This window comes from Kogia breviceps, chromosome 19 (assembly GCF_026419965.1).
Source record: "Kogia breviceps isolate mKogBre1 chromosome 19, mKogBre1 haplotype 1, whole genome shotgun sequence".
Taxonomy (NCBI): Eukaryota; Metazoa; Chordata; class Mammalia; order Artiodactyla; family Physeteridae; genus Kogia; species Kogia breviceps.
In genome coordinates, this window is record NC_081328.1 from 33,295,710 (window position 1) to 33,314,841 (window position 19,132).

Consider the following 19,132-nt stretch of genomic DNA (forward strand, 5'->3'; position numbering starts at 1 on the left):
GCGCTGTTCTGCCTCAGGCCACCTGCAAATTTTGTTTATAATATTGACTTCTTAGCATTGCTTATTAAATACTTATTTTTCTCATGTTACAATGTATAAATTCATAACCAAGTCTAACCATGTGGTAAGGAATTAAAATGTAAATAGTTGAATATTTATATACCAATAACAAGGGCCTGCAAGAAGAAGCAGAGCTGAAACTAGAGTCCCTCATGGTAGCCAGTACTTCCACAAGGGGAAATGTGGGCAAAGGAGGGTGTGTAGAAGGATGAAGAGGGGCTTCCCTCCCTTGTTTCCCCAGTATCATCAGTCCCTGGGACTGATGGAGAACATACCATGCTCAAGGGGCCTAGAACTTTAAATCAAATAACAATTTATTTTGGTGCTCTCTCTCTCTCCTGGTTCATCAAGTACCAGTTATTTACAACATGCTCGACCTCCTGCCCATAGAGGATCATCTACTGGCTCCTCTCGTACGGCCATTGGGGTTGCCAGAAGATTTGGATGACTGGGCCTCTTCCACTGTGGAGCCAAGGCCTGACTTTTCTCCCAAATTCTCAAACTCATGTACAATGTGTACCCTGTCTTGGTAGGGGTTCTCCACCATTTCAAGCTGGTGCAAAATTCCCATGGGGTTGTTTTTTTCCTTAAAAAATATCCCAACCCTTGGATAACTAGCAGGGAGGTGCCAGAAAGACAGGGTAAAGAAGAATGTGTGAGAGCAGCCATTGCCCAAGATGGCCCTCCTCAGGCCCTGGCCTCTCCTGGCCCCGCTGTGGGTCAGCTGTTTGCTGCTCAGCTCCCTCCAGCTCAGCCCAGCACCAAACCTACCCACCTCCTGCCTCACCCAGAACCGGCCCAGGGCTGCATGATTCCAAGTGATTATATAATGACAGTGCCTCCTGCGGAAAGTGCAAAGGCTCTTCCACTCCTGCAAAGAAAGTCATTAATCACATTTATTAAGTCAGTGAGAGTTAAATACATTAATGAGTAAAAGAAATTCTGGATGAACGAGATTTGATAATCTACCAAAATGACCACAGATAGTGCTGGTGGTTTCATAATATGAGGTGAAGAACGGTGCAAGCCATGGGGTGATAACACACGGTCCCCCAGAGGATCAGGGGCCTGGGAGATAGCCCAGCAGGTTCTGCCAGTTGGGTGGGGTTCCAAGCAAAGTGAACGGTCTATCAGTGCTTCTGATTTATTAGCTTGCTGATGCTGCATGAGAGATATCTGTTCTCTCAGTGCCTGCCCAAGTCACCTCCCAAAGTTTCTTACTGAGAATGAAAAACAAGGGTTTTTCTCTGGTCGGTGACTTCAGTGAGCCTACAAGTATTTACTGTGTTTAAGGCGCATGACTAATACTACTAACGATAGGAAGCAGCAGCAGCTAACATGTACCACTTGCTTGCTTGGTGGCAAGCCCTGGGTTAGGCATCTTATGGTCTTATTTAGCCCAACAGTCAGTAGAAGCATATCTTGTTATCCTCGTTTGACAGATAGGAAACAGGGTTTCAAGAATGTAGGTAACCTGCTCAAGGGCCCAAGGCCCCACGTCCAAAAGTGTGAGTTAAGGCTGGAGCCCAGAACTCTTAGACTCCAACAGGGATGCAGAGAAGCATAAGCTGTGTTTGCCACCAAAGAGTTGATAATAATGATACTAATGAGGAGAAGGAGGCAGCTGCTGTTTACTGAGCACCTGCTATGGACCAGGTACAGTACTACGCACTTTGGTTACACTATTAGGTCACGAGAGCGGAAGGTCCCCCTGCGCACTCAAACTCTGATTGAGTGGGGGTCTGATTTCAATACGAGTGTTGGTTACAAAGACAGGGAGCTGACAAAAGACCAGGGGTAGAGATCCTTGTACTGCTGGGCTTCCCAAAGTGTAGACCAGGATTCCAGGTAGCTCCAGGTTCCTATTTTGGGATATTTCCATTAGTTCAAAGTTGGTACATAAATGAGGCTTAGATAATATATTTTGTATCATATGACCTCAGATTTGCACAATTTTTTATTAGTCTCAAAGGCTACCCTACCATATTTCTAAATTAATATTCCCAAGAGTAAGATTCTGCTTTGCACAGCTTGACCTAGAATGGGCAGTTTTTAGTCAGAGCCAAAGAACACCTGGCCAGCCTGTGAGTGAGCTGTCTCTCCTTGGATCAGGGACTCATCCCTGGCTGTGGCCCAGAAGCAGGAGGGGTGCCCAGGGTCAGGTGGTACAAAACATGGCCTCCTGGGGCTGCTTCTGTCACCATCTTATGATGGACAAACTAGCTCAGAGCCCAACTCCTTACTGAGACCTGAGAGGTAGAAGGGGAGGAGATAGAAGGCCAACAGCTACTCAATGAATGAAAATTCTGATTCCGATGAAATCTGTCAGAGAAATGAGCCACTTTTTAAAAGATAATGAAATGAGACAATATATGATTAGGGCAAAAATGATACAGAGAACAAAATTGTAGGATTCAGAGGAGGGAAGGTTAGGAAACTAGGGAGGGTCCAGGAAACAGGTAGAACTTGATCTGGACCTGGATTATATGCCAGACACTGTGCCTGGTGCTGGGGAAAGAGTTGATTAGGACAGAGTCCCTGCTCTTGTGGGGCCCTAAGACTGAGAGGACGCACAGACACCTAAAGACATTATACATAGAAGTCAGTGTGTTGACATGACAATGGCAGTGTACCAAGAAGTGGTTCAGCTCTTGGTTGGCTGGAAAGGAGTAAAGGTGAGGGATGGCTTAGAGGAAGGGAAGAAGAAGAAAGCCAAACAGAAGTTTCTTGGGAGGACGAGGTGAAGGAAAGGCATTCTAGACGGAGGACAGTACAGAGGCAAGAGGCATGAAACCTTGGGTGGGCTTGAAGCGCATGCAGTCTGGTATTCCCAAGCATGAAGCACAAGGAGGAAAGGTCAGTAGGTGAGGCTGTGCGGGCGAGCAGAGAACCAATCCCAGAGGGCGTGGTGAAGGCACATGGCCTTAACCAAACAGCACAAACTAAAATGTTTTAAACAGAGAACAGACATGACCAAGCTTGAGTTTTATAAAGAGTACTTTGATGGTGGCCTAAAAGTAGAGAGGCCGAGAGGCCAACTTGGGTGTTTAGATCAAGTAGGAACTGGGAGAAAATGGGGCACCAAACCAGAGGTTTTGATGCAACTGAAGAGCATGTACAGTGGATACACATGAGTGAGAACTGAAAGGACAAGAGCTTATGTTCAGAGAATGAAAGATTGTACTTTTAAGATTTTTTATGACAAATTCCAGATGATGATAAGGTCCAAATGTAACCTGGGAATGGAAATCAGTGAGGTGTTGGGAATCCAGGTGATGAGAAATAATTTGGATAGTCCTGGACACTCATTCCTTTCCCCTTTCAGTAGCTCAGCAAACAGCTAGCTCAGCAGGTACCAGCGAGCTCAATGGAAAAAATAGGCTCCGCCTCCTACTGCGATCACTTCTGTCACCAAGCAGGTGCCACCGTTAGTAGTATAGACGTTCCTGCCCCACCATCCATGTAACTGTGAGGCACTCCAGCCTGGCTCCTTCTCTACGGGAACCGTGCGGGTCATGGGACACACAATCCAGCTAAGTCTGGTCTAATCCCTTTCTCTGAAAGCGTGGGGGATTGAGTGCACTCTGTTATGCTTCTGCTTATAAGTTGCCCCCCGAACAGTAAAACCCTACTGTATATTTGCACAGCAGGGCGTTGAGGAATTTGGTGCCCAGGAAAATCTGTGGGTTGTTGGCATGGGAAGTATTGTGGTAAAGGAAAACACTTGGAGCCCAGGACCGAAGTCCCCAACGGTTAAGAGGGCATCATTCATTAATATGCCAGTTCAATATATTGAGGGTCTCAAGTCTGTCTGGTTCAACCCCTGAATCAGATAATGTACTGATTATCTGGTGGTATGTAACAGAGCACAGCTAAATAGTGGCTCAAAACAACAATAAACATTTATTCCTCACAATTTTTGAGTCAAGGCTTTAGGAATATCTTGGGCAGTTCTGTGTCTGGGTCTCTCCTGAGGTCCTCAAGATATCGGCCAGGGCTGCAGTCATCTGACGGCTGGACTGAGGCTGAGGGGTCCACTTCCAAGATGGTTCACTCCCTTACCTGGCTGCCAGGGTGGTGCTGGTTGTTAGAGGGAGACCTCATTTCCTCCCTGCATGGGCCTGTCTGTCCACCTGCTACTTGATTGAATGTCCTCACTACATGATGGCTGGCTTCCTCCAGAGGGAGCTGTCCAAGAGAGAGACAGAGGTTATTCCTCTTATGGCCTGACCTCAGAAGGCACATAGCACCACTTCTGCCACATAGCATGGTTAGAAGTCAGTCACTCATTCCAGCTCACATTCAAGAGGAGGGGATTTAGACTCTACCTTTTGAAAAAAGAAGAGTCAAAGAATTTGCGGACATATTTTAAAGCTACCATAGAGAAGAAAGTTGAAAGCACTCTAGATATTTCAAGCAAAAAAAAAAAAAAAAAAAAAAACCAGAAAGAAAGATTATATCCAAACAGTTGGTGCTTATCATTGAGGGGACTAATGGTGGTGAAAGTTGGGGCTGGGGGCATTGTAGCTCTAGCCTTCAGGTTACTTCACCACAGCTGCCTTCCATAGACTCAAAACTGCTGCTGCCACTCAGAAGTCAGGAAACTTTGGGAAACCACTGATGAGGTCATTGCAGCCCCAAAGCCCCAAGGGTGGACACTAGATGGGGAATATGGAGTCTGCTGCAGAGGAGGAAAGAATGATTTCCATCAGCTCTCCACCTTCCAAATTTCACACAAGTACATTTTATTGGCAGAACTCTGCTGTCGAGGGGATCTGTGAAATATGGTTCCCAGGCTTCTAGCTCCTGCAGAGAAGGGGGTAGAAATGGGTGTCAAGAGCCAACCAACAATATCCAACATGCGTCCATATACAGGTATGGTGAGGAGGCACCACCTGTACTTGGAGAAGTCCTGGAGCCCTACTCCTTTATTTTTTTATAGGCTTATGGGTGTCCAAGGCGTTGTAAAATGGTGTCTACATAGAATAACATGGTGAAGAGCTAGCTGAGTCACAAATCCGGAAGGTGTCACTGTAGTTGGGCAGCAGGTGAGGTACTTGTTGTTGCTGACATGCAGTCAGCCCCAGAGGTGACTGGAGAAACACCTGGAGTTGATCCTTAGTTGGTCTCTGGAATGTTCTCACTGGGATGAAAGCTGGGTAGACTGCAGGCAGTGCAGCGTCGGAGAGAACATAGCTGCCATTCAAAAGGCCTGACAGAGGAAAAGGTGTCCATAGGGAAATATCATTTCTCAAAATATGGTCTGTGGACCTCTACACTCAAAACATCTCTGGGATGCTTCTTTAAAAGGCTGATCCTGGGACTTCCCTGATGGTCCAGTAATAAAGAATCTGCCTTCCAGACTTCCCTGGTGGCGCAGTAGTTAAGAATCCACCTTCCAGTGTAGGGGACATGGGTTTGAGCCCTGGTCCGGGGAGATCCCACCTGCCGCGGAGCAACTAAGCCTGTGTGCCACAACTGCTGAGCCTGTGCTCTAGAGTCTGCAAGCCACAGCTACCGAGCCCTCGTGCTGCAACTACTGAAGCCCGCTTGCTTAGAGCCCGTGCTCCACAACGGATTAATCCATAGTACATTTGAGTATCTAATAGAGTATGAGTGTGCTAGGTACTAGAAAAAGGATGGTAAATCTGTAAATATTGTTCATGAGGTGTTCATAATCTATCTGGAGAAGATTATGGATCTTTTCCATACACAGATAATGGATACAATGAATAAATAGATGCATACCGTGAATGCAATGGACAATGATATGGATAATAAATCTACAGTTATTGGTTTGAAACAGTATCAAGATCCAAGTAATTCCTCCAAAGTCAACAATTTTTGAAGTAAAGGAGCTCAGAAGTAGGTAATGGGTGGGGCTAAGGGTCTGATATATTGAGGTGGAGAAAGTCGTGGTGGGGATGGAGAAAAGTGCTCCGTGATTTGGGGGTACTTTAGGAAAATGGGCTAGAAATCAGCCTATTAAGAATTTCATACTATTGATGGCTTTAATGAGTTATACCTTGATTTGCATATTTAGGACTCATGAAAACACTCAAGTCGAAGGATTGCATCTTTGTTGGGCATTTCTCACACAGAGTCGGGAAATGTAAATTTTTAAAGTTCAGTGGATAGCTAGCGCTATTTAGTACTCTAGTCTCTGGGAGTTGGAAGATGAAGCCAGCTGCTATAAAGATGTCCGCAGCATTCGGTCCTGTAAACACATACTTTGAACTCTACGCTAAAAATACACTTGAATAGAAGCGCTAAACTCCAAGACTTCTGGCCGCGGGGGTTGCGGAAGAGGAACTGGAGGCAGAGACAAGCCCGGAGTGGGAGGGGCGAGGGAGAGGTCCGAGCACCGCCCTCGTCCCACTCCCACCAAGCTGGCTCCACCCCTCAGGCTCCCGTTTTTTAAAAGCGCGAGCGCGCGTGCGCAGGCGTAGTCCCATTGCGCCCCGAGCCGCGCATGCGCGGTCTTGGTAGGATGGTGGAGTTTGTACCTTTTACGGTTCCCATCGGGGGTGACAAAACATTGCTGGTGTGGGAGCTGAGCTCTGGACCCACGACCGAGGCCTTGCAAGTAAGCCGAGCCGGGGCGGAGGGAGGGATGGAGGAACTGGGCGCCCCTTCAGCACCTCATGTGCCTGTGGTCTCCGCTGAGAGGAATCTTAGTTCTAGAGACGACCTGAGCAGTCAGCTCGCACACATAGATTTTTGAGAGATAGTTCTCAACAGAGGGCATTGCCTCCTAATGTTTCTCGAAGCTTAGGATTTCAGAGGGAACCTTCTTCATGAAATGAGAAGTCTTTGGAGTTAGTTGCAGGCTCATCACAGTTGCCCTGTGGCGAAGGGCTGGGGGAATATAAGGGAGTGGGCGGTTTGGTTTCCTGGGCGTGAAATTTCCTGCACTTACTTAGCATGGGACCATCCTACAGCATTCTCTGTTCACAGTCTTCTCCCAGTTTGGCCTTCTGTATTCGGTCCGAACCTTCCCAAACGCAGCAGTGACCGGTCCTGGGTTGTATGCCATCAAGTTTTATTCAGCAAGGGATGCCCACAGATCCCAAAAGGCATGCGACTAGAAGCAGCTTTTTCAGACACGTCCAGTGAAGGTGTGTCCAAATGTGGAATTCCTCGGTCTACAGGGATGAAGTGCTGAATTTAAAACTAATAGGCCTTCGGGAATTCCCTGGAGGTCCAGTGGTTAGGACTCTGCACTTTCACTGCTGAGGGCCCGAGTTCAATCCCTAGTCGGGGAACTAAGATCCCGGGGCGGGGGGGGGGGGGGGAGCCAGCGTTTGTACAGCACTGTGGTGTACAGAATGCTTTCAGATGCACTGCTCCACTGATCCCCCAGTTCCCCAGTTCTTTCTTTCTTTTTTTTAGATGAAGCAACTCGAACTCAGGATGGTTAAGTGACTTACTTAAGGCTCATGACAGTAAATGTGGAAACTAGAGGCCAAACCCAAACTTAACTGATGTTAAACCCCATGTCATTTTATGCTGCCCCTTAATTTAAGAAATCTTCACAAGAGTCTTTCTTATATTTACTTTTATGTGGATTTTAAATGTATGAGGTTGATAATTTATTTAATTAATTTATTTATTTATTTATTTTTGGCTCTGTTGGCTCTTGTTGCTGCGCGCCGGTTTTCTCTAGCTGCGGCGAGCGGGGGTTGCTCTTCGTTGCGGTGCGTGGGCTTCTCATCGCGATGAACTCTATTGTTGCGGAGCACGGGTTCTAGGAATGCGGGCTTCAGTAGTTGTGGCTCACGGGCTCTAGAGCACAGGTTCAGAACTAGTTGTGGCACACGGGCTTGGTTGCTCTGAGGCATGTGGGATATTCCCGGACCAGGAATCGAATCCGTGTCCCCTGCATTGGCAGGCGGACTCTTAACCACTGTGCCAGCAGGGGAGTCCCGAGCTTGACAAACTTGTCAGATGTAACATAAAGGAGGCTTCATCATCATCATCACTCTGAAACTGCCTATTCAGAACTCCCTTCAGATTCCAGAAAATGGTTAAAATATTGTTTAATGCATTGTAGAAACCTGATTCCATATTAACATGCCATCCAATTTTACTTCCCCAGAATTAACAGTTCATGATGTGCCTTCATTCAGCCACCATTCCTTTTTCAAGGACCTTTTCAATTCCTCTGAATAAGTGAGTGAGGCTTACATTTCCCAGACCTTTCACTTTATACTGGTGTGTCTTCTCTGATTGGCTTCTTGCTCTGGCTACTTCCTACTGACCTTGCTGCCTATTCTCACCCATATTTCTTTACTCACTGATTTCAACTTTATTGAATCTGAGAACTCTCCTCAGATGTGACTCCATGTACACTACCTCCCACTTCTGTACCCTGTTTAACACCCTCTTCAATCCTGGCTGTACTCCCTGGGATTGAAATGATTTTGTATCAGGCATTCTTTAATTTGCGGACCCTGCGACCATTTCACATAACCACTCAGATATTACAGATGGTCCTGGAAAGATTATGAAACAGTTACTTGGTATCAGTTGTGAGTAATGAGTTCTTTTCTTATATTGGACATTAAGACCATTGCATAAGCTTAGGTTCTTAGATTTTCATAGCATAAAGCCCGTCACTGATAGAGTAATGAAGAAAATGTTCTACAAGTCACTATAGAGTTGAGAGGAAAGGGCATTCGTATTAGATTTCTTTATTTCATGCAGAGCCTTAGTTTACTACCCACACCCACCCGAAATTGTTACCTACTTTAATTATGCGTTCTTTTTCAATTTTATTTATTTATTTATTTGGTTGTACCGGGTCTTAGTTGCAGCAGGCGGGCTCCTTACTTGCGGCTCAAGAGCTCCCCAGTTGCGGCTCAAGGGCTCCCCAGTTGCAGTAGGCAGGCTCCTTTAGTTGTGGCTCGCAGGCACCTTAACTGTGGCGTGCAAACTCTTAGTTGCAGCATGCATGTGAGACCTAGTTCCATGACCAGGGATCGAACCCGGGCCCCCTGCATTGGGAGCACGGAGTCTTAACCACTGCACCAGCAGGGAAGTTCCAATTATGTGTTCTTTTATTCATTGGCAGGTATACATACTTATCTTTTTTGCCCTGTATTTTTTTTTTTTTTTTCAGTACGCGCGCCTCTCACTGCTGAGGCCCCTCCCACCGCGGAGCACAGGCTCCGGACGCGCAGGCCCATCGGCAATGGCTCACAGGCCCAGCTGCTCCACGGCACGTGGGATCCTCCCGGACCGGGGCACGAACCCGCGTCCGTTGCATCGGCAGGCGGACTCCCAACCACTGTGCCACCAGGGAAGCCCCCTTGTATTTTTTATAAATACAGAAAAGAGAATAACATCTTAACATAAAATGAAGGAAAGGCCTAATGTATCTGAGTTTTTCTCAGCACGAAGGGAAATGTTTGCCAGCAAGAACTGTGGCAAGGTTATCCCAGATGTCAACTGTCTCTACTACCCAGGGGCTCAGAGCCCTTCTGAAGCTTCCTAATTGTTAGGACAGCTCCATTATGACTCCCCATACAGGGCCTAGCCTCCCATGTGACACTCAACATTTAAAAATTAGTCTTCATTTCTCCTTCCCAGTAGGCAGCTTCAGTTAGAGAAAGTAATTTCATTTTCTTATGTACTCATTAATTCACTCAGTCAACAGACCATCACTCCTCTGTTATATGCCAAGATCTATGCTTGTTTCTGGTAACAAGGAAAGAATAATATATGGTTCCTTCAAGCACTTAAGGAGCTCATAAACTAGTGACAGAGGAAGATGCACAAACAAATCAATAAAGAATTAACAATGCTTTGACTTTATTTGTATTATTTGAATTTTTATGACTGTACACTACACCCTGTTCAAAGTGGAAGTAGACATTTAAGAAAGAACTAGTGATGTAAAAAGTTCACAGTAATATGTAAGTTATTTAGAGAGTTAAGACTGGAAATACTTGCACTCTCAGAGAAGCTTGTTAATGCAGATGAACCTCTAATTCTTTTGGTTGCTTTATTTACATTTATGCTGGTATACGTATTTCCTCTTCTAACAGGGGTTAGTAACTTCGGGAGGGGTGCTACAGATTAAGGTTCTAATTCAGTGGCAGGTCCATCTTGTCTCCTCTTCAGGTCATATTCTCAAGCAGGAGCTACAGGATGAGACGACTAAAACCGTTCACTTCCTTTGCTTACCCCCAGCCCCATGATAGGCTTCTGCTGGGCTTCCTTGGTTGCTTTCAACATCACTTGCACCACCAAAGGTCAGGGAACCTTCCAGTTAATCAGGGGCCCTGGAAATGATGCAGAAAAGTACTGACTTAAAAATAATAAATAACATTTATTTAGGGCTCACTGTGAACTCATTGCTTAAAATGTCCTACTAAATATTCACAACCACTCTATGAAATTGGTATTGATAAATCTCAGGTATATCCAAAATAAGTGTCTATGTAGGGTTGTGATATTTGTAGGTCTTTTATATCTTTAGGTTCGTCTCGGCACCAGACATAAGGCTGTTCAACATAATACACTTGCCTTAAACAGCTCCAGATGCAAGAATTGGTAAATTACTACTTTGGTTTCCATGGGTGGTCAAAAAGGATCATCAAGGTAAACCCTGTAGATTTTCTTTGACTAACCAGACTCCTTTCAACATTGGACTCGTAGACTTTAGAGAGAAGAATAGAACAGGGCTATGGGGAGGAGATGTGAGAGGCTTCCACATGGAAGTATCTGAGCATTGGCCTGCCACTGAGAATTAGTGAAAATCTCAATGGTTTGGATGGTGGTGTCCATAATTCTCTCCAGTATTTGTATGGTATATATTTTTAAAAATAGTCCATTATCTAGTCATTCATTTGCAAGTCTCACTTGATTTTGAAGCTATAGCATACCTAAACTATTACCTGGGATTGCTGGAGTTTAGTTTTTATTTCTAACAACAGAATATTTTGAAGTCTAGCCTTTAATTCAAAATCCTAACAGCTTCAGGATCTTTCTAACCTTGAAGAAAGGGAAAATGAAGATATTGTGACACCACTACAGAAGCAAAGCCTGAAGTTCTTCTTTGCGTTACAGATGGTGTTGCCCTCCCACGAGTGCAGGAGTCCTGGAGTTGGCATGGCTGAGCAACCTTTGGATAAGTTGGAGGAAGGTGTGTTTTCCAGTATGTGTGGGGGGTGAGGTGAGGGAGTGGGATTTCTCTTTTTTCCTTTCTTTCTGAAACTCAGCTTTTCAGATACATCATCATTTTTGCTAAGCAACTAAAGCCCTGGGCAGAACTTTTTGCCTGACCATATAGGTTTCTATCTTAGGCAATACCTGACAGCACCTTAAGCTTTAGAATTCCTTCGTTTCCCTTGTTAGTTTGCTGATGCCTACCTTGGCGAGAGAGCACCAAGGGTCAGTTTTTCTTTTGCCAGCACACCGGAGCGCAGGCTCATGAGGTCCCTTCACCGGGAGGTTTTAGTAGCATCAATACAGCATCTTAAACTCACCCCCTTTCCTAAACATCCTATAACACCAAGAGTTCCTTATAGAATCAGAGTTTCAGTACAGTTATGTGGGCAACACAGGAAAATACACTGTGGAAATGAATCAGTCAATCAGTTTAAAAATTAATGAATTCATTCAAAAACATTCACTGAGTGCCATGCCCACTGTGTGTCAGCACTGTACTAAGTGCTGGGGATACAAAGACGCATAGGGCAGGGAATTTGTCCCCAAGAAGCTTTCATACTGGATAGAGAAAGATGGATGTTGATGAGAAAACATATATGAGAGCCATTCTAGCATCTATGCAGCAGGGTAACAAGGTGAGGAAGGGGAGTGATGAACTAGAAAATGGGTGGTAGGTTAGAAAAGATTTGTAATGGAAGAGGCACCAACTTGTTCCTTTTGAATTTGTGTTCCTCTTAAATGACAGAAAAAGGTAGTGAACGAATCAGAACTATCTGGTGTTGGAAATAAATTAGTACTGTACTCGTAAAACTCATTCACAGTTACTTTCAGAAGATTGTCACAGTATAGTAAGTCTTTGTTTTGGGCTAAGTCTTTCTAACAGACAAAGCTAATTTGCTTCAGGAAACATTTGCCATGGTGAGATATAAACTGTATTGCATCTCTTTCCAAGGGCAAGCCACCAAGTGAAGATGCCACCCTCGAGTTAAGTCATTTTACTACCTATAATGACGTATTACTGGGGTGTTTATAAGTTGCCTGCATTAAATAAGTTTGGAAAAGGGCCCCAGCTGAGGTGGATTTATCATGAATTCAATGAAGCATTGGCTTCAGGGCTGTTCACTTGCATAGGTCCCTTCCAAGGTCTTGAGAGGGGTCCTAGCGATTTTTGTGTTCATAACTTTGCAAGTTTTTATTAGATAGGATTTCCCAAAGTAGATGAGGTTCAGGCCCCACAAAACCTTGATTCATCACCAGGTTTCCGGTAATTATAAGTCAGTAGCTTTCTTGAATGAAGCCTCCTTGTTATTGATAAACATCAGGTGAAGTAGTTAGCAGGTGGTAGTCTATTTTAAGTCCGAAATCTACCTCAAAGATGAGCCAAGAGCTTATTAATTAATAAAGTACCACTTTTGGAATGGTGGTAGTAATCATATCTCTTTCAGATAAAATCAGGCATGAACTATATTATGGAAAACCAGCAGTGGTTGATAATCCTAAATGTTAAGTATACTTTTTTTTCTGACTTGAAAGTGTTTCTCCTTCATTCACCTATGCAGGTCCAGACTGATGGCTTATTTTTAAAAATTCTTTGAGTCACTTCATTGGTTCTAACAATACAAGCTCCATGATTTCAGAAACTGAAGGACTCTACAATGTAGAAAGGCTATATAACTTAACCAGACAGAGCACATTCACATGCTGGCTTGTCTGTGGTAATACATCAATATTATACCAAGAACATAAACACTAAGAGAGAATAAGAGGAAAATCAAATCCTTTTCCCTATTGAATTACTTACCCCATTGTTGAGACTATCAGTGAGGGAGGTGTGGCCACACTAGGAAGGCAAATTGAGCTGTGGTCGCCGAGCCGCCCTAATGCTCCCCCGGTCAACTAGCACTGGTTTCCTTTAGATAGCTAGGTACACACAAAAGCTTGCACACTTCAGGGTGTTGTCATCGCTTTTTGCTGTGTACTAGCATCCTGGCAGCTTCTCAGATTTAGAAAGGCTTAAGCGCTAAAAAGAAAAATAACTTGGGTCTGCCTTTGGGGTGATTTATGGTGGCTGTTTTATTTGTAATAGTTCAAAATTTTGAGATTGTCACATCCAGCAACTACTATACTTTTCTTCTCCCAACTGCATCTTATTCTTCCCACCTGTAGTATTTTCTCCCATTTTATATGTTTTTTCACTTTCTTGATAGTGTCCTTTGAAGCACAAACTTTTTAATTTTTTTTTTTTTTTTTTTTTGCGGTACGCGGGCCTCTCACTGTTGTGGCCTCTCCCATTGCGGAGCGCAGGCTCAGTGGCCATGGCTCACGGGTCCAGCAGCTCCGCAGCATGTGGGATCTTCCCGGACCGGGGCACGAACCCGCGTCCCCTGCATCGGCAGGCGGACTCTCAACCACTGCACCACCAGGGAAGCCCCACTTTTTAATTTTTATAAAATCCCATTCATTTATTTTTCCATTGGTTGTTTGTGCTTCTGGTATCCTATCTAAGAAACTGTTGTCTAATGCAAGGTCATAAAGATTTACTCCTGTGTTTTCTTCTAAGAGTTTTATAACCTTAGCTCTTACATTTGGATATTTGATCCATTTGGAGTTAATTTTCATATATGGTGTGACGTGTAGGAGGAGTCCAGCTTCATTATTTTGTGTGTGGATGTACAGTTGTCCCAGCATCATTTGAAAAGACTGTTCTTTCCACATTGAATTGTTTTGGCACCCTTGTTGAAAATCAATAGCCCATAAATATGAGGGTTTATTTCCGTACTGTCAGTTCTGTTCCATTGATTTACATGTCTGTTTTTATTCCAGTACCACACTGTGATTGCAGTAGCTTTGAAGTGAGTTTTGAAACCAGGATGTGTGAGTCCTCCCACTTTGTTCTCTACCAACATTGTTTTGGTTATTCTGTTTCCTTGAATTGCCATATGAATTTTAGAATTAGCTTGGCAGTTTCTGGAAAGAAGTCAGCTTGGATTTTGATAGGAATTGCAATGGAACCATAGGTCGATTTGGGAAGTAGTGAAATTTTAGTAAGATTATCTTTCAGTCCATGAATCCAGCATGTCTTTATATTTATTTAGATCTTCTTCAATTTCTTTCAACAGTTTTGTACTTTTCAGTGTGAATCTTGCACTTACTTGGTTAAATTTTTCCATAAGTATTTTATTTCTTTTGATGCTGTTACACATGGAATTGTTTTCTTAATTTCATTTTTGGATTACTCATTGCTGGTGTGTAGTAATAATATTGATCTTATATCCTACCACCTTGCTGAACTCATTTATCAATGCCAGCAGTTATTTTCCTAGATTCCCAGGAATATGTCTTGTGGTCTTCCAGTTTCCCAGCAATACTTTGGAACATTTCAAAGTCTCTGTGGACATCTCATTCCTCGGCTTTTCTTTTTAAGCTTTTCGGTTGGGCTGTTTTTTGCCCCAAACTGTTATCTATTGCCTCATGCAACCTCCATGTTAAAATATTTGCTTGAAAATGTTTTCCAGGAATGCCACCTGAGGAGAGGCTTTTCTCACTAGACAGCTCTCAGTCAGATCAAAGGCAAGGCTTTCAAGTGAGGTCTTCCAGGGGACCACCAGACATGTCAAACAATGACAGTTCTTTGGGAATGAGGCTTTGACTGCCTTCCCAGTCCATGCTGCTCCTTCTGGTACCAGGGATGGGGGCTATTTTTCAAGGCTACCACTGGCATGGAGAGCAAAGGTCAAGGACAAGTTAAAGCAACACAGATCTCATTGTTCTTACAGTAATTAATTTGTTTTCCTTGAATAAATTGCTCTCCAATTTGCTGCAGGCCTGTTGGTTAAATTTCCAGAGTTCAGAAAAAGTTGATTCTGACCATTTTTGCCAGTTTTGTTGTTGTTGTTACTGTTATTGTTGCTTGTATGGAGGGATGAATTTTCAGATGTCCTTCCTCCATCATTTTTACTGATTTTCCTGCAATATTTTAAAAAATCTCTAAAGTCTCATGACCATAGGCTAATCAAATATTTATCATGGGAGATGATTAAGGAAAAAATAAATAAAAAGAGAAATAAATAAATAAAAAGAGAAAATATAATTCTCATAGAGGCTTTCCCAGATGGGTAAATGAAGTTTGAAAAGGTATTTTTATAATTAGTGCTCTCAAAATTAAGGTTAAAGTAATAGATGTTTTAAACTGCCCCCCCTTTTTTTTTTATTCAGGTTAAACACAGGCTTTAGAGTCAGAACTGAGTTCAAATTCCAGCTCTGCTTCTTACTAGCTTGATGACTTAGGACAAGTTATATAACTTCTCTGTGCTTCAGTTTCCTCATTTGTACAATGGGGTAATATATCTATCACATAAGGTTACTGTGAGGATTAAATGTTAAATGTTCATCACAGATGTCTGGCAACCCAAAAGATATTATTTTGATAATTATAATATTCTGCAAAAATACGCTAATAATTCTTGAGTAGAGTTAACCTAAAGCCAGATATTCTTTTCTTCCTGTTTCTTTTGGGTTTTTTTCCCCCTTATTTGTTTTAAAGAACTAAGAAAAAACTAAAAAAGAAAGAAAGAACTAAGAAGAAAATCTATTCCAGCATTTTGGAATAAAATTTTGTTCCCCCAAATTAATTTGTTTATTTTATTGATATATAAACAAAATGTTAACCCATTTGTGACTATCTAAACCAGTGACCTCAGTAAGAAGCCTGGCTATATTTCTTAACTTCCTTTGATTTTGGCCTGAGCGTCCTTGGAGCCCTGAAGTTCTTCGGGGCACAAGCATGTCACTTTTACACATCCCTCACACCAGGCAAGCAGTCACGTCATTGGAAGCTCCCAAGAGCAGACTGCCTATCGTCCATCCCTCTCTGGGAAGGAAGGAGAAATGTCCAGTTAGTCTGAGGAGTCAGTGTGTCCCCTAGAAGTGGATTCTGCCTGGAAAATATCCCAGACAAGCCACCTACAGTGGGGACAGAAGCCTTGCAAGAGAGGGGTGGGGGGAAGCACAGATTTTACAGGGGGTTGGAAAGCCTCACATCTGCTGCCATGCTGAGTACAGCCAGCTCCCTTCATATTTCCCCTCTTCCTTTCTGGCACTTAGAAGGATTCTAAACCCTGTACCCCAGCATCAAAAATAGGCACAGTTGCTCAAGCACAATTTCTCACGTTTCCTTTATATCCCCTGCTCTATCTGTGCCTCTGGACAGTCTTGGGACAGTATTATAACTTATCATCATACCCATTTTATAGGACAATGAGGGTCAAAGAAGTGAGACAAGTCCAAGGACAGTTGGTCATTCACGCAGCACAGCTGGGATAAGAATCTGGGCCAAAGCAGAAACTAACATACCATTGTAAAGCAATTATACTCCAATAAAGATGTTAAAAAAAAAAAATCTGGGCCATCTGACCTACTTTTTTTTTTTTGCCTCACTGTGAGGCATTTGGGATCTTCCCCAAACAGGGATTGAACCCACTCCCCCTGCAATGGAAGCCAGGAGTCTTAACCACTGGACCATCAGGGAAGTCCCAGACTCTGGGCCATCTGAATCCACACCTGTGCCCTCCGCCATGCTGGTCCTGCCTGGAATCCCACCACAAGGCAAATCCTAGTAATTTATTGCCTTGCTTAAAACCCTCCATGGCAAAAAAGGAGCCTCCTGCACTGTTGGTGGGGATGTAAATTGGTGCAGCCACTGTGGAGAACAGTATGGAGGGTCCTCAGACAACTAAAAATAGACCTACCACATGACCCAGTGATCCCAATCTTCGGCACATATCTGGAGAAAACCATAATTCAAAAAGATACATGCACCCCAATGTTCATAGCAACTCTATTTACAATAGCCAAGACATGGAAACAACCTAAGTGTCCATCATCAGATGAATGGATAAAGAAGATGTGGTATGTGTACACAATAGAATATTACTGGGCCATAAAAAAGAATGAAATACCATTTGGCAGGAATGGACCTAGAGATGATCATACTAAGTGAAGTAAGTCAGACAAAGACAAATATTATATGATATCACTTATATTTGGAATCTAAAAAAATGATACAAATGAACTTATTTGCAAAACAGAAATAGACTCACAGACTCAAAAACAAACTTATGGTACCATAGGGGAAGGGGGGGGATAAATTAGGAGTTTGGGACTAACACACGACTATATATAAAATAGATAAACAACAAGGACCTACTGTATAGCACAGGGAACTATACTCAATATCTTGTAATAACCTATAATGGAAAAAAATCTAGGGACTTCCTTGGTGGTCCAGTGGCTAAGACCCCCATTGCAGGAGGCCCAGGTTCAATCCCTGATCAGGGAACTAGAAGATCCCCCATGCTGCAACTAAGAGCTCGCATGAGCAACTAAAGATCCCACATGCCGCAACGAAGATCCAGTGCAACCAAATAATATTTTTTTAAAAGGAATCTACAAAAGAATATATATATATATAAACTGAATCACTTTGCTGTACACCTGCAACTAACACAACATTGTAAATCAACTATATTTCAATAAAATTTTTTTAAAAATTCTTTTAAAAAACACTTCATGGCTTCTCATACCCCCAGAACCAAATTCCAGCTCCTGAGCCTGGCTGGGCGGACCTTCACAGCCTGGCCTCTTCCGACTTCTGCTGCTGTCCCTCCCTCTGTGTGCCCCACACCTGCCTCTGTGCTTTTGCCAATACTGTACCCTCTGTCAGGCATGCCCTTCCCCTCCTTCTCCACTTGGCAAATGTCCATTCTCCGTTGAAGACTCCAGCGTTACTCAGCCTGGAAAGAGTGAGTCGGTTCTCCCCACCATCTGCCTTTGCCCTGTTAATGCTTCTGGGTTTGCAGTTACCCTTGCTGCCCTGTAATTATTGCCCTGTTGGACTACGCTGTGAACACTTGGAAGGCAGGACCTGGCTCTTTTCCATCTCTGATTCCCCAGCCCAGGTGTGAAACCTTGACTACAGTGACTGGAGTTGATTCCAGCTACTGCCACCAAGCTGCCCGGGACAGGAAGGAGCCAGCTCCCATAACCCGAGACTGCTGCTGAAGCAAAATGGAAATGCGCAAAACTCCTCTCTCTACATGAGGAACACATGAAAGGCTCCAGCAATAAACATTTTTAAACAATAATAGCAACATGTCTACCTGTTCCTGAAGAGCGGGGGATTGCACAGAGGCTGTCTTTCCTAAGGATTTCACTCCCGCCACTCCCAAGTCAAAATGAACCAAGTTCTTTGGCAAGTGCCAGGGGGACAGCTTCAGTGAAGCCCAAGAGGCAGATCCTGGAAATAAAGGGGGAAAAGAGGAACCTCTGTGAACTCATTGGGTCACTGGGTCTTCACCCAACACCTTGTGATGCCTGCCCCTCCAAGGATGGGAAAGGCAATAAAGGAAGACTAAACTTAAACTGGTTGATGTTGCTGCCTCTCGGCCAATGACTGGGACCTCAGCAATTCATTCTAATAGCTGTACATACGTGTAGCTAATTCTTACAGCATTGAGTCCTGCAGGAAGTGATTATTAAGGCCAATGACAGGTGATCAAAGAGACTTTAAAAAATACAAAGGTCAGGAGTACACCCCAGACTAATTAAATCATGACCTCTGGAGTGGAATCCTGGGCATCAGAATTTTTTAAAGCTCCCAGATGATTCTAATGCCAGGCATGGTTGAAAAATACTGGCCTAGATGCAGGGCCGGGAAAGCAGTGTCAGGCAAGGCACCTCGCTGTTCATTCATTCATCCTGCTTCCCTGAGACCTGGTCTTGCCAGTCACTGGGTCAAGGGTGAGTAACAGAAGGAGTTATGCTCTCCTGGCTCACAAAGCTCAGGGTCTGCTCCCAGAGCCATGAGGCCTGGTCTCTGAGAACTAGGCTCTCATGTCAG

At 43.8% G+C, this 19,132-nt stretch overlaps 1 pseudogene; it reads left to right on the forward strand.

The window, feature by feature from the left end:
- The first annotated feature begins 6,550 nt into the window (after window positions 1-6,550).
- LOC131746464 (RAD52 motif-containing protein 1-like) overlaps window positions 6,551-19,132 on the forward strand; it is a 37,029-nt pseudogene continuing 24,447 nt past the window's right edge.